This window comes from Protopterus annectens, chromosome 14.part0, assembly GCF_019279795.1.
Source record: "Protopterus annectens isolate FY-2018-M chromosome 14.part0, PAN1.0, whole genome shotgun sequence".
Taxonomy (NCBI): domain Eukaryota; kingdom Metazoa; phylum Chordata; order Ceratodontiformes; family Protopteridae; genus Protopterus; species Protopterus annectens.
In genome coordinates, this window is record NC_056748.1 from 1,091,658,880 (window position 1) to 1,091,676,650 (window position 17,771).

Below are 17,771 nucleotides of genomic sequence, written 5' to 3' on the forward strand. Positions count from 1 at the left end.
CGATCGCATATTGACCTCTGCATAATAAGGTTAATTTAGCTTAAAGTTACTAACCGTTATTGTCTTTCAATGGATAGGAAGGATTATACCAATGTGGTGTTGCCAGGGGGACATCTGAGCGGTGACCAATATGCAAGCGCACCATTACAGCAGGAAAAAGCAAAGCAAGAACTTTCTACTGGTTCAGTCTGAATAACGATAGTCAAGGCTGTTTCCTTTGCAAGTACTTGCCTGGTTTCCCAGAGAGTGTTCCCCTTGACTTCAGCAAGAAACGAATAAGGTCAACACTCTGTGCAACACCTCGGAAGACGCAAAGGTGAGATTGCATTCGTGATGCAGGACCGGACTAGTCGTGACTACATGAGATTTGTCCTTCCTTAAATCAAAGGATTCCATCTTATCCTTTTATTAAAGCTTTTGTTCCACAACTATTTCCTTCTTATATTAGAATCAGGAACTTAGTGCCCCAACTGACAGTTTATTCCAGCTCTATGGTATGCCTTACTACATGAGTTTTGTCAGTGTCTATACATAAGCTAACCCACTCGTATCTAGTATCTCAATTTAATAAAGTGTTTGAGAACCAAGGTACTTTATGTATATCCCTCGAATACCAAATGTTTTTAGGCAATGGCTGTTTATTGCTCAATTAGGCTACAATGAACTGCTATAGTGGGATAAGCATGAACTGCTCCCTTTTATTCTATTCACATAAACTCAAATACTGAGAATAAGAGCAAAATATTGGATTCAAGAAGAAAGAGTTATGTCTCAGACTAGATGTAAATAAATATTGATGTTTTATGGTAATCACTCAATCATCACAGCAGGTATTAACCGTTGTAAATGATACGTTAAGCTCAGCCTACTGCTTACTGTGTTATTTTTATCTTGCCTTTAGATACATATTGTTGATCTTAAACATTTCTCAACTACACTCTCTCCCTACACCATAGTGAGATCTATGTTATCAGATTTCACCGTATATTATAAACTGCCTTACAACATTAGCTGACTTGATGATTAAGTAACAGGCTGTTTATCATTACTGGCAGAACCTTTAGTCAAGAGCTAGCTGGATATGCTAAGAAGGGCTCCTAATGACAATGTTTGGAATTAACTTAATTCTATACATACTTTGTAAATTTTGTTATTATATGTTTGCTAACTACCTAACTGTTATAAAGTCATGTTTCTTTGTCTATCTTGTTCTTTTCTCTCTCTCAAATATAGGGGTTAAATGGGTAGCACAAGGGTAGATTTGAGAGAGTTTAGTGCTGCACTTTCACTAGTTGTTACATACTTAATTTGCGACTTATTCTTCAGCCATATAACTGTTCCCTGCTCCTTGGTCATCTCATCAACAACTTAACTTAACCAAAGGTCCCTGTAATTATAGATAAGGTATGGCAAATAAGTTCCTGGAATGTTAGAGGACTCCAGGACAAAAATAAAAGGAATCTTCTAATGCACCTATTGGTAAATGCCGAGGCAAATATTTGCTATATTCAGGAATCATATATGCTAGCTGAGGAATGGAGAAAGGAACAGAACATGAAGTGGATTAAAGACATTATCTCAGCAGGAAATTGCTGTAACTCCACAGGGGTAACAATTGTTATTAAAAATTCATGTAAACCTTCGATCCTAGACAAGGGCTCAGATCAGGAGGGTAGATGGTGCTATTTTATGTCCCTAACCCCCATTTTATGTCCCTAACCCCACTGCTTACTAAACCAATTTTGTTCTTAAACCTATATGGTCCATGCTCAGGCCAGCAGGAATTCAGTTTGAAAATCTATAACATCTTACTTAACTTTCCTAACCATTTTTATATCTGGGGGGAGTTGGAATGCAGTCATTGACCCTAACATCAACCACTCTAGCTAATCTAAATCATATAACACACAAGCCACCCTTGCTCTAATGGGACTAATCTCTGACTTTGGTTTGGTTGACCCTATATCCTTTGGTAAGGACACATGGAACAATAACAACTATACATATTTCTGGAGATGCCATAATTCTTGGTCATGCATAGATTTCTTTCTAATGTAAAACATACTAACAAACTGGCAAACAGATTATTCAACAGAACCCAGATTTTTTTTCGGACCACTCAAAGATTACTTTAAAAATAAACTTTTCACATAACGCTTCTTTACTGAATATAGGTTTTAACTGGTCTCTCAAGAACAATGTGTTACATATACCAGCAGTAAATGAAGAGATAGCCAATGTTCTGGTGGAGTTTAACACTGACCCTCATGACACGGATATCCCAACTGACATTCAATGGGCGGCGTGTAAATCTGTTCTTAGAGGAATATTTATCCAAAAATCCACATACCTAAAAAAAAAGAGGAAAGAGAAAGAGAACCACCTAATATCTGAGATTAGATCATTAGACGAAAAGCTTCAAGTGAACTGCACCTTGGCATTAGATAATGAAATGCTAAATAAGCAAAAGGAACTTGTTGAACTACACCAATCCAACTACTCCCTACAAGAACTAAAATTTATAACAAAATACTCTGAATGGGTACAACCCCCCTCCAAAACACTAGCTAGGATAATTGAAAACAAGAAGAATTCACCCAGAATAGCCCTTGTTTATCACCAAGATACACTTTATAAATTGGACACTCAAATTATTTAGCTATTCCATCAAGTATACTCAGATATCTATGCTAGTAACCATCACCAAATTCCAATCGCAGTGATGAAAGACCATCTCAATGATATTGCATTCCCAAAGCTAAATGAAGACCAGAAATGAATCCTTTCTGCCCCACTGACTCAGCAGGAGGTTCTAAATGCCATCAATACCTCAAAGTAGGGAACGCTCCAGGTCCAGATAGATACTCTCCAGATTTATATAAAACCTTTAAAAATAACTTAGCGCCCATCCTACTCAAGGTATTCAACTGTATTTCCCTTAACAGTATCACAGACCTTTATATTAACCACTCAAAGACCATACTAATCCCTAAAAATAGCCTGGATGAATCCAACCTTAATAATTACAGACCAATTTCCTTAATGAACATTGATATTAAAATTCTATCTTCCATATTAGCCGAAAGGCTTAAAAGAATAACTCTCTCCCCTAATCTCTAAAGAACACGCAGGTTTCATGTCCAACAGACAAACCTGGGACAATACTCTGACTATGGAAACCATGGTCAACCTAACCAAGAACGACAAGAATCCTAGATATGTAATGATTCTAGATATGTGTAAGGCATTTGACAGGGTCAACTGGAACTTTCTGTTCACAGTTCTGTCCTACATTAATAGACCCCCTGAGTTCACCAATATTGTCAAAATCTTGTAAAATAGCTCTTATATGTGCCTATATATCAATAAGCAATACTCACAACTGATAAAAATCTCAAATGGCACCAGGCAAGGTTGCCCTCTCTCCCCTCTTCTTTTCAACTTATATTTAGAACCCTTCTTCCTATTCATATTACAAAAAACACACCACTCAGTTCCCAGACTACTACATACCGGGATCAGCTTAACTACATTTGGTGACAACCTGAATCTATATTTTGAACATCCTTTGGCAGACACCAAGAAATTAGTCACTACCTTGAATACCTTTGCATTTATCTCAGACTATAAAATGAATCAAAACAATTTTTTAATTTTCCCAATCAATCTTTCAGCAACATCTCTTTCCAGACTCACCCTTCCACATAGTATACTCCTTCAAATATCTAGGGGTCTGCTACAATCACTTGTCTTCCTCCACGTTGCACTCCAATTTAACTAAAGTATGGGCGGCACTTTCACAAGACTTATCTAGATAGCAGCAGATGAAGCTTCCTATGTTATCTAAAACATCTAGCATTAAAATGAACATCCTCCCAAAGCTTCTCTAGCACTTCCATGCATCTCTCTCCTCTATTCCCAATACATTTTTCACTAAAATTCACAAAGCCTTCGCAAAGTTCATATGGCACCCTAAGTCGATAAGTGTGTCTTATCAAAGACTTACCTATCCAAAAGATAGGGGAGGCCTTGGTATGCCTGACCTTCAACTTTATTACAGAATCCTGCTTGCCAATAGACTAATTACAATAGCCAACTACAGTCAAAACGACGCAATGTGGACCCCCCTTTGGGTAAAAATGTGGCATAATCACGCCTTGAACAATACTTTTAACCCCAAAGCTCTCCTATTCTTAGGCCCATTAACTCTTAAGAATCTGAAGTTGCATCATATTCTAAAGATTAAAATCAAATCGTTCCAAGACATTTTTAAATCCCTGAAACTAGACAAAGCTCTCCTACTATTCCAACCTATTCACCTCAACCCGAATATCAAATCGAACTACAGTATGATCATCCTAGTTGATTACCCTCTAATAAAAGAATTCATGCCACGGGATATTCATAAGCATAGAAAATCATCGCTCACAGAATTATGTGCTATCCTAAACTTATCTAAAAAATACATCATGATTCTGAGGCAAATAAGGGAAAGTATTACATGTCTATTTCAAGACCTCACCATTGTTGAATCTGACTTCAATCAGGTTGCCAAGTTGTTACAAATTTTAGTCAGCAAGAAGAGTATGCTGTCCCTTTCTTATAAACTCATTAATGCAATTCAATATCAGGATAATATGGTATGTGCGGACTACTGGAATCATCAAGGGTTGAATCTGCTAGTAGAGCAAAAGTTATCAGCTATTAAATCTACACTCATGTTCTCCCCATTTGAAAGGCTCACTTACACGCAATTTATGATTTCTAATAACTTATACTTCACTCCAGTCCACCTAAATAAATTTAACCCGAGTGTGTCTACTGCATGCCCCTGTTGCTCCTACCCTCAGGCTGTATGGTTTTGTAGATACTCCCACAGTATTTGGTGCTCTCTCAAACTGACACTTGACAAAATGGGGAACCATAAATCAACCCTCTCATGGGAGATGGCTGTGTTACGTCACAAATCTTAAAACGTAAAAATTGAGAATGCATATCTTAGTTACACTCTGTTTATTAGTCAAATTCTACATTACCAAACATTGGATAGATCGCACAAAGATGTCCTGGAGAGAGTTTAGAAGGTTGGCTATTAAATACATTACTTCACAAAAATTCCTAATAACAAACTCCCACAAGTGTGCTTATTCCTGACATTTTGGAATTCCATATTTGGGCACTTGGCTGACAACTAAGTATGTATTAACTAAAGTAATACATCACTACTACATACTCTTCCTTTATATGCTTATTAAATTCTTTCTTTTTCCCCATTTCTCCTTACCCCGACTGTACGGTGGCTCAAGATAAGTACTATGTCTCCTCCTCTACTTGCTCTACAAGTTTCAAATTAAGGCCATTACATTGTGTTCAGTTACAGTATTCACCTCCTTTTATCTAGATTTTGCATTAGGTTTCCTCCCAGGGATCTTATTATTCTTAAGCAGCACTATTGTACATATTGTATATAGTTAGTAGTTAAATGTTCTCTTCTGTATTATTGCTCATTGTTAAACTGCAATTATTTGTGATATTTATGTTTTGCATAATCAATAAAATTTCTATTTGAAAAAAAAAAAGAAAATGCTCTGGAATGCAATGATGTGCAACATTCCACACCACATAGGTGTTAGTGAGTTACGTATATTATGTTAAATGGGCAGAGGTTACTTCAACTATTATCACATTTTCTATTACCTGTTCACCTTTAAACCATGGGTTACAATATATGGTTCTTTGAGAAGATCTCTATTTCTTAGTTTCATTACCTTTGTTCATTACCTCTTTCATAAGTTGCAGAAAGTCTTCAAAAGGAGGGGACACACATTTTTCCCCAGTTTCTGGTAATGATTTTTTGTGCAACAGCTAGAATATTCCACAGTACATAGTACTTATCAATATCAGTACTGCGGTGGTGGTGCTGCGGTAGCGTTGTCGCCTCACAGTATGACGTTGTCCTGATCAATTCTCAGCTAAAGCGTCTTCTGTGTGGAGACATGCGTGAATGGGCGTACCTTCATTGAAGGTTGTGCGTCAGGGCTGGCAACTCGGTACGTAAAAATCTACTGCCAATCATTAGCAGACTGGAGTTCCGCTGTGGTGACCCCTAACCGGGAAAAGCCGAAAGATACAACAACAACAACAACAACAACGTAGTACTTATCAATCTTAATAACTGAAGATATAGGGGCATTGAAGAGAATTAAATGCCCTGTAAGGGTGAAAAATTTGTCTTACAACAGAACTTACAAAAATACTGAATTTCCTTCCCAAATTGTTTCACCTTAACCTAATCAAATAATATATGCTTCCAATTTGCTTTTAATTCAGTGTTACATCTCTAGCAAATGGTTTTTATGCTTTCTTAACTCAGTTATCTTACCAGGAGTAAAAAAGCCTGATGTGCGCATTTCCATAGCCCCTGCAAAAGTGGAGTGAATTTATTTTACTAATGGAGCACCCCAGCACTATCAGGTTATACCTCATATCATGCGTTCCGGCCCCAAAATCCGGACCGAACCACAAAAGGAGGGGGAGTATCCATATTCATAAAGGATACCCACACCTCCAGGTTAGTGGCAACGCACGATGCATTGGAGACCATCCAGGTGCAATTAACCATAGGTAAAACTGCCCTACAGTTTGTAACATGCTACAGACCACCTTCTCAAACTCAGGAAACCCACACAGCCTTCCTGAAGACACTGGAGAGTATGAATGTCTCTCCAAACACCATCATATTGGGTGACTTCAACTACCCAAACATAGACTGGGAACATTACTCAAGCCCCAACACCCTAGCCCAAAGGTTCCTGGAGTTCATAAACTCAAATGCTATGGAACAACTAGTCACCATTCCCACAAGAGGAGAAAATATACTAGACCTGATCATCACAAACATGGGGACAAAATGCTCCACACCGAAGTATATCCCTCATTGGTGAGATCAGACCATAAATTAATCTCACTGGAGATCCACATCCCGCCCCCACCCCAGCAAAAGACCACAGTGAAGAACTTCTCAAAAGCAAACTTCACACTTCTTAAGACTGGAGTGGTATCCTTCAAGGCCCCCGAGCCAGTGGAAACCACAACCCACGCTGCTGAAACCCTTACAAATGCATTCTACGAGCACCTCCAGGAATGTATGGATCAAGCAATCCCTAATAAAATCAAGACCCTTTCCACCAAAGGCAGGCGCCCGGTCTGGTGGACCCCAGCCATAAACAAACTGTACAACAAGAGGAGAAAGCTACTACATGACAGAGCAAAATCCCTAAAAGGGAAGGCATCTCTGATCAATACTAGCAAAAAACTACGATCACTCATAAAATCATCCAAGGCCAACTTTGAGAGAAAAATCGCTAATGACACAAAAGACAATCATAAGGCCTTCTTTAGCTATGTTAGAAACCTGGGTGGAAACTCCCAGATATGCTCAGAATTAGTCCAAAATGATAAAAAAATCACTGAACTCACAGACATTGCCAACATACTGGCAGACAGGTTCAGTGCAAATTTCTCACCTCCCTCCCCCCCAAAAGGAGAAATATCTATCCCACCAGAGTCTAGCCTCTCAAACATCTCAGATGCCCAGGTGAGAGCTGCTCTCTCTAAAGCAAAAAACACAGCATCAATGGGACCGGACGGTGTCCCCGGCTGTGTGCTACACGAACTCAATGAGGAACTAAACCCACACATAAGGCTGCTGTTTAATCTTAGCCTTACTACAGGATACGTACCCAAAGAATGGCGTACGGCAACTGCGGTCCCACTCCACAAAGGCGGTGCTTCTACGGACCCTGGAAATTACCGCCCCATAAGCTTGACGAGCCTTGTCTGCAAAGCTATGAAGAGGATCATAATGGAACTCATAAATAAAGACATTGGGGACCTGCAGACACTGGATCCTACCCAATTTAGCTTTGTCAAGGGCAGATCCTGCCTCTTGAACTTGGTCGACTTTTTCAAAACAGTCACTAAGGCCATTGATGAGGGTAAGTCAGTGCACACAGCCTACCTTGACCTAGCAAAAGCGTTCGACACAATACCCCACTTGGGCATCATAGAAAAGCTCACCAGCTTAGATGTAAACCCATATGTCACAAGATGGTTGCAAACTGGCTCAAGGACAGAACACACAGGGTTAGAGTTGCTGGTGCCATGTCAGACTCTAAGCCGGTCACGAGCGGTGTCCCACAGGACTCAGTCCTGGGCCCCCCCTTGTTCGGCATTTATTTTTCTGAAGTGCAGGCAAACATAGGGGGATTGTGGCTGACAAAATTTGCAGATGACTGCAAACTGGGCCCCATAATTGACACTCCATCAGACACAGACATCCTCCAGAGAGGTCTCATAGAAATGGATAACTGGTGCCAGAGCCATGGCCTTAAGCTAAATGCCAAAAAATGTGTAGTCATACCCTTTGGGAAAAACAAGGTAACCCCTAATTACCACATAGGTGGTAATCCATTAAACACGGAAGAAGTTATCAGGGACCTGGGGACCCAAGTTGACAGTAACCTCTCTTTTGACACTCACATTGCCAAAGTGGTTAGGAAGACCTTCTACATTGCCCACCTGATCATGAGGGGATTCACATCCAGATCAGGAGAGGTCATTGTACCCCTGTACTCTTCACTTATCAGACCAATGATTGAGTACAACGCCCCATTCGGAATGTACCTTACCCGACACCTGCAGCAGTTGGAAAGACCCCAAAAGTTCCTCACCAAAAGGATAAAGGCTCAAACATATGTCATACGATGCCCGACTGAAGAAACTCCAGCTCTATTCAGTCGCATACCGTCTGCTCAGAGGTGATCTGTGCCTGACATACAAGGCCAAGTCCAACCCGAATTAATGGACATGCTCCACCTCAAAAATCCAAATCCACCAGAGCCACGAGAGCAAGAGACTTAAACCTCAACACGGATATAAATAGGACATGCTGGAGGGACAGATTCATCACCCAGAGACTCCCTACACTATGGAACAGAATCCCAGTCCATGTGAGGCAGAGCCCCTCACTGACTCTGTTCAAGAGAAATCTTGACGAGTGGATGGGAGATCGTAGGTTTACCCCAGGAATCATCTCTGTATCACTGCTGGACAGAGGCACAGCAAACTAATGGGTATAGTATTCTCATCCTAAGGGGTGGTGAAAGCCACACACACTCTGGCTAGGCTTATAAATGCCCTAGGGCAGATAGCCTAGTATGAACCTATGAACCTATGAAAACAGTTTTCATTTGTTATCCTTATACGAAAAGCTGCTACTTTTCCTAAAGGGATATTAACCTATTTGCATACTGTTGTATTTCAGAGTTTGGTGTTAACTTTAAGAAATGGGTGAGGCTATAGTTGTGATCAAGGTAATAACTAAGATTAGTGATATTGGTAAAGTCTGGATTAAGTTTAGGTTTAAATTCAAGGTTAGATTTAATGTGAGTGGGGCTAGAGGGTTGTGTACCCCTGTGCAGGGGAGGGATATAGAAGTATCTGTGCCTCCCTAGAAATTGAATTTGAAAAGATATGTTTGTTTTGTCTTGTACATTTTCAATGCAATATTTTTTTTTTCTTTTTAAGGAAATTATTTTAATGTTGTGCTTTTTGGCTGTTTACTGAGAAATATTTTTGGTGATATTTGGTGAGAACTATAACAATGCACATAGTCAAAAAGAGATCAAACCAAAATATTTGATTTGCTGGATTTTAGACTTTTATTTCCTGCTTTTCCAGTTTGTGGTGTTGTATAAAATTGCACATACCTACTTCTGAGTTGCTGCTTTTATCTCTTTTTGATCATAGTACATTTGTAGTGGTATCCATGTAGTAGATGTAAAACATGAAGCTACCATCACAGATCTGAACTTGCACTACTGTTTAAGAATATAGCATTACTCTAAAGATTTGTTTTGTATTGCACAAGTGAAAAAAAGCTGGTATACTGAACAGAAAGTACTCTTAACCTCTGCGGCTAAATATGCAACTGTAAGTTCAAAATATAAATCAGATGAAGGCAAGCTATATTTCCTGTCAAACAGCTGACATTCTTTGTAAGCATGGTACAGTTATGTCATACTGTTTGTCATATTATAATAAGTTGGGAGTTGGCCATACAATAGAGGGACACTTTATCCATGTCTGACTGCCTTCCACACATAACCTGAAGCATGTGTCATAACACTCACATGAAGCAAGAGGTCTATATCACATAATCGAAAGCTGATAACTCCAAAGCTCAAAACCGCAAACTTCAAACCTCGAAGCTGACAAAATGCTCTATGCAGGGGGCAAGTCCCCCTGCACTCCCCATGTGGGGGGCTGTGCCCCCCAGATACTTAAATATACCAACTTTGAGATCGCACTACAGTGCAGTAAAGGGAAATCTTCCCTTCAGCACTATATGGTGATCTCCATTCTACGGTTCAATGTTTTTGAACTTCGAGGTTTGAAGCTCGGAGTTTTGTGCTTCGGAGTTATCAGCTTTCGAACTTATGATATAAACCTAAATCAAGCAATCCCTTGTGCATGGTGTTCTTGAAGCAACAAGGCCACAAGTCACAATTTCTGCCAATAAATATTGCCTTCCTTTTTTCATGTTGCTTTTTTTTCCTTCCATCATTTCCTACTGTTATTATACAAACCCATTAACTGCACACAATGTATTATTTAGGTGACTGGAGTACTGCTGCAACCTGACTCCATAATCCCTTATTCACTGTACTACTGCAACCAAACCTTCCTTGTTATAAAACATCAGTTAACATCCTGTGCCTTATTGTACATCTCATAGGGGCACATAACATATGTGCAATAATGCAGTACCACCCTGTAGAGCAAAGAGTGAACCAAACTGGATTCCTGGAGAAAGTATAGACCAACTCAAAATTTAAATGCTCAGATACAGAACCAACAATCAACATCATCAGTTACTGCAAATACTGGTCTTCTTCAATGAAGTCTATTTTAAGAGAATATACTATCAGAAATGTCTCACTTCTGTTTAGCATAAACCCTCCAAGTTTGACATCCTGTTAGCAAATAGTCTGAAAATGTGGTAAAATCACATTACTATTATCCTATGTGAGTGACTTTTGTCAGGAACTTACATCCTTCATCACAAAAACGCCCAATCTAGTTGCCTTACCTGTTCATTGCTGAGTGTTGACACAAAAATTATCACTAGGCCATTCTCAGCACCATTGGTATAGTGGAATAAAGATTTCTGTATGATCCATGTAATTCCAGCTCCTTATAAGGAAAACAAAGTGCTCCTATAATGTGTCTGCTTATCTATCTTTTGAAGAGGGATCTAGATTACATGTTAGTAGAGGAGAGCCACTTTCTATTACCCCACTGGAGACTCAAGTTCATGACAGTTACCTGTTTATCTTTGCAGGTAGATCCAGGAGTCACTGCAACTCTAAGCACAGGGAAAAGACACTCCTAGTGTGTGCCTCATTGCAGGCAGTGGCCTATAAATGTGATGTCAGCTGGAAAACAGTCAGTCCGTTACCTTTGGGAACATTTCTGGCAGATCCATGGTCTCCTCACTTCCAGCAGAACCAACTTCATCAGTTAACAGTAAGGACAGTAACCCTAGCTGGATGGTTATGTGGTAAACCTGTTCATAGCAGGCACATATAGAAGATGAGCTAAGGTCTTACAGGGGTTGTCCTTCTACCACGGAAGCTCAAAAGCAAAAGCAAAGTGCAATGAGAGTTAAAAAAAGTAGAACCTGTTACTGAAGACAGCCACCAAGGATTGAGGTTCAGTTTTACACCAAAATTATGTGAATAATGCATTTAATAATTATCATGAAGCTTATAGAAAAATATGATTTTCCCATTTTAGCATTATGGTTTAAGGCAATATATCATAATGAATCACCCAAACTAAGTGCAAACGTGAATCTCTGTGAAAGGGCCTTCTCCTCCTTGTAAGTCTAGGAATCATGGAAAGTATTCTCTACATTTTATAATGAGTACATGAAATTAGGTAAATGGCAAAACAGGGTTATTGAAAGACACAAAAAATAACTTGGCAGCAACACTAAATCTGTCATGAAAATCTTTATTATAGAGAACAAAAGCAAACCAAAACATTCTGGGTTTACATTCTGCTTCAAAATCAAAACATGAACATCTCAGCTACAGAGTCCAGAAAATTTTGGAGAAAAGCTAAGTGCCTAGCAGGTAGAGTCAAAGAATAGTGGCAACTCAATAAATATAATGAACACCAACATTCCCAGACACATACATTTTGTGTTTTACGTACACTTTGCAAGTATTCTGCCTAGCTACATTCATCCTCCAACAGAAGTACCATGTTGTGTCAGATTTCCTGATAAAACTGTTTTTCTTTCTTTTTCTTTCTTTCTTTCTTTCTTTCTTTCTTTCTTTCTTTCTTTCTTTCTTTCTTTCTTTCTTTCTTTCTGTATCTCTCTGTGTAATGGGCTACTTTTGAAAGGGATTCCCCAGTCATAATAAACTTGCTTCAGATAATGTTTATGTCTAATCTAAGCTCATCATGTCCTCTGTGTGACACCTTTCACTCACCACAGCTAAGACACATTGTTTTTTTCGGTCCCCTTGAACCTCATTAATACTGGCCAGGCCTCCAGAGCCCCACAACCACACTTTATCAGCATCACCTTAATCCCCTCTGGACTTGTGTCAGTGTTGCTAGAGCCAGTCATGGATCTTAAGGGCATCCTGGGGGTTTGGCTATGAGTTTCCATCTGGTGATTTTTTTTAAGGCCTAATGACTTTTCCCTTTGCCAACTGCTCACGCTTGCTCACTGAATCTGAAGGTAACTCTTCTACTTCATCCTGTAGCTAAATTACTGATGGTGGCTCTCTCCAGCAATATAAATAATAGCTTAAAAACTATTTTATATGTCTGGTCTATCTTACAGTCAAAAGTCTGATTCCAGGAGAGGACACAAAATTACAGCTTCACAGACTTCCCTAAGTAATGTCACCTGCAGGTGGAACTGATAATAAGATACCTATAGCAACCTTTGCCTCTGGCTTTACATAAATATTTCACTTGGTGTTCCACCAATTATCAGAGCCAGTAAAACACAGTTTAATTCTACACATATTGAGTTGTCTGTTGTCCACACTCTGCTCTGACAAATGATACATTTAAAATTATAGACCTATATTTGTTGTGATGATTTTGCCCATCTTGGAGGAGATCATTCAGCAGGTAGCATGGAAACCCTGCATTAATTCACAAATGTTTCAAGCAGAAATAACTAGAATTCACTTTTAACAAAACAGAAACAATGCTATTTTATTCATGTGAAAGATTTGAAATGCCTCTTTCAATTATAAAATCACCTGTCTTGGGCTGCAGCCATTAAAATTGTTGCCAGTACACTCACCTCAGTCAGCAGCGGACTGGTATCTCATGTTAAAGTTTTAGGTTCTTATGCAAATACTAGGCTAACTGCCCTGAAGAGCCATTTTAAGCCTAACTAATAACCCAAGGTCAGAATCAATCCTTGTACCTAGTGTTTATAATGTGAAGACCTTAACCATTATAACAAACCAGGTAGGACAAACTCTGGACAAACAGACATCACTGCTCAAAACTACAAGCGATGTCTTAGAAACTTTCTCTATAGCAGCCAAATGGTTTAATTCTTTCTTACTCAATATGCCCTTTCACTTAACAGATTTAACCCCTTCTCCCCTTGGTTCTATCAATCGACTCACCTCTTCCTCTCTATTTCTACCTAGCCAACTAACTGTTATTCAAGCTGTTGTCCACCAGGTGGCACCCTTAACTTGACTTCTTTTTCTCCATTCTCTCTTCACTAGTATAATATCCCTCTTTACTTCTTATCTTCTCCACTTTTTATCCTCCTTTCTATTACTACCCCCTCAGTTTACTTTATTCCCTTTCCCTTCTCTACTATCTCTTGTTAATTGTTTATAGTACTATAACTCTACACTCACCTGGAACTACCTAGAGCTCCTCCACAATCGGTAGCTTTTCTGATTGTCTCTAAGAGCTCATCTTTACTTGCTCTAACCCGCTCCATTCGCCCTGCGGGCTCACTCCGCTCCCCTACCCTACCCCCAATTCCCACCCACCCCCAGGGGTCCTAACCTTATACCTATCAGACCACACCCCCTCTCTATTTCCACCAATCACAGTTTCATTTCCTCATGTTTTCCCGCCTTTTTAAAAACCACGCCCTATTTCACCAATCTCTCTTTTTACCCTTCCTGACCTCACCAACTTTACCACTGCACATATAGAAAAAAAAATAGTTTTTATCTACCATGTATATGAATAAACCCTACACCTTAATCTACTTACAAATGTTATTCATACTCACACTTCTACCTCCATTAACTCTTGTCTACTTATTAACCTCCTATGAGCACCCTGTATACACAAACTTGTTAAATCCTACTAAACGATCTACCTCTTTTTCACTACCCTCTCACACTGACTATTTCAACGTTACATCCATACCCAACTATCTATTACCTAAATACCATAGGACAGTACACATTAGATATAACTCCCCTAACCCCAGAAGATATCCATTTCTTCTCAGTAAACTTACTAATAATCTATATCTAACACTACTCCACTCCCTAAAAGATGGAGACATTCACCCAAATCCTGGTCCAAACACCTCAAGTACCAATCAACTCAATAACCCAAACCCCTCTACCATTCACCTACTCATAAAATCTCCAAACTCACTCTTAATAGCTCACCTTAACACACGGAGCATTAATAATAAAATAACACAACTCCATGCTCTCTTGAAACTCTTCTCATTTGATATTATATGTCTAACAGAAATCTGGTTAAAACCAGCAACAAAAGACAATGAAATTTTACCACCTGGTTATAACATCATACGCCTTGACTGTGTAACCAAGAAAGGTGGTGGAGTAGCTGTTCTATTCAAATCTGATCTTCAAATAACCATCTTTAACCACAAACATTCCCAAGACTCAAATGCTGAAATACTTATTACCAAGTTTCAGCTCAACCCAGCTAAATCTATCTATATTATTAGCAACTATGTTCCTCCAGGTAATAACATCACTACCATTGAAAACATACTTTGTTGGTTATCTCTAAACCTTCCCCAAGAAACCATAATCCTAGGCGATTTTAACATAGACTGGAATTCTTGCAAAAAGAACTGCCCCACGAGCCATATTAATCTTTATGGGTTCACCCAAACTATTACCTCCCCTACTAGAATAAACAAACTTAGCAAGAAAGAAAGCACCTTAGATTGGATACTTATTAATAGTCAACCTCAGACTTATGAAACCGGAACCCTCCCTGACGACATAAGCGACCACTCACTAACCTACATCATCAGACTAAAAACCAATCCACCCTTTCAACCCATATATAGGGAAATTAGAACCAAGAAAAAACTCAACTTAGATATATTCCTTAGTGAACTTAAAGCTTGTAATTGGTCCCCATTAAAATACCTTTCTCTTGATGAAGCTGTTGATTACTTTAATATTAATTTCCTAAACATACTCAACCATCATGCTCCTACCCGCTCTATCAGGATAAGAACAAAATCTGCTCCATGGCTTACTAGGGAAACCAAACAAAAAATCCATCTCAGAAATAAATACTGGAATAAATCACGCTTAACTAAAACCATACTGACATCCAAAACTACAAACAACTGAGAAATGAAACAAAAAAAGCCATAGTGTTTGATAAAAAAAACTACTATTTACAATTTCAGCAGACCTACCACAATAAACCCCAACAATTCTGGTCAAGTATTAATCAGTTATTACATCCAAGTCAATCTATCACACCTAACCCACAAGGCACTGACAAAGACAATCCTAAACAAACTGCAAACACCTTAAACACCTTCTTTATCAAAGCAATTCAAGCTCTTGCTTGTCAACTCTCTCCTCAAGACATAACATCCAATTCTGACTCTTACCCACCTCCACATTTTCTCTTCCAACCTGTTCCCACAGCATTTATTCTCACCCTTATCCAAAAACTGAAACCATGTACTCCTTTCTGCTGACCAACTACCATCAGAATACCTACAGATAGCAGCCAAATCAATTGCTTACCCCATCTCCATCCTCATAAATAGAACCATCACTGAAGGATATATCCCTAAACTTTGGAAAGTCTCTCATATTATTCCCCTTCACAAAGGAGGAGACTCCACTGAACTCTCTAATTATCGACCCATAGCCCTACTTTCTCCTCTATCTAAGATCATGGAAAGATGTATCCATAGGCAATTGCTAGACCATCTTCTCCATAATAACCTGCTTTCCAACACCCAACATGGCTTCAGACCTTCCCATAGCACAACTACTGCCCTCCTTTCCTTTATTGACACTATCAATAACAACTGAAACCTTAACATGCTCTCCTCTGCACTTTTCATAGACCTATCCAAAGCTTTTGACATGGTAAATCACACTATCCTCATAAACATTCTCAAATCTCTGTCTCTTGACACAATAGCTATAAAATGGTTCCATTCCTACTTAAATAACAGGCATCAAGCTGTACTCTGGAACAACGCTCTCTCTACTCAGCTACCTGTTAATATTGGAGTTCCTCAAGGCTCCATACTGGGCCCTCTCCTGTTCTCTATATTCATCAATGACCTTCACCAAGTAATTCCCCAAGCTACATGCATCCAATACACAGATGACTCTACACTTATATGCACTGCCTCATCTGTATCTGAACTTCACTCCCTATCTCAAGACACATTTAACTCTGTAGAACTATGGTTTACAAAACACTGCCTCTTATTAAACCCTAGAAAAACTAAACTTCTCCTTTTCACACCTACCAGTAAATCTCCACCAATAGACTTCTCTGTATCATCCCATGATGGTACACTCATATCCCAAGATCAAACTACCAAACTGCTAGGTATCACCATAGATAATAACCTAAACTTTGATGCCCATATCAACAACATTCTGAAAACTACCAATAAAAAAATAGGCTCTCTTTACAGGATTAAATCCTTCCTCACTCCTGCAACTAGAATTACCATTGCCCACACACACCTTATCTCCACCCTTCTTTATGCCTCACCCATATTTACCAATCTGTCAAAAAATAACCTTAAAAAACTAGAAAAACTCCTATAATAGCATAGCCAGATATGCCACAGGTAATCCTTACAGAACTCATCACTGTATTAATCTAAAGCACCTTGGATGGCTTGAATTTCAACAGCATCCGAAATATAATCAACTGACCATCGTCCACAAAATACTGTATCAACCTGACAAAACACCCATCCTATCTAATCTTATCCACCCCTATGAGAACCTTAAGTCTCTAAGATCATCACAAAAATCTCTTGTATACATCAACAAATCAAACAATAGAGCTGGAGACTCTCTGTTTTCTATTTCCATTGGAAAAATCTGGAACCTACTTCCCTCTGAACTTACCACACTTCCTTCTATTACTCTGTTTAAAAATAAACTTAAGCACTTCCTGAAAACACATTGGATATGCCCCTGTTCTAAACCTGACTGACCAACTTATCCATTATTACCCGAATCTATCTACCTTCTCATCTCTGAAATTACTTCATCTTTCTAACTAATATGCTTCTATTCTCTTAAACTATTTCATATTAAATACTACTATGCTTCCTCTCCTTCACAGTCCTTGCTAGTACTGGATTCTTTAAAGTGACTCATATTACTTCTAGATCTATTACCTAACTGGTTCTCCGTTTCATTTTCCTT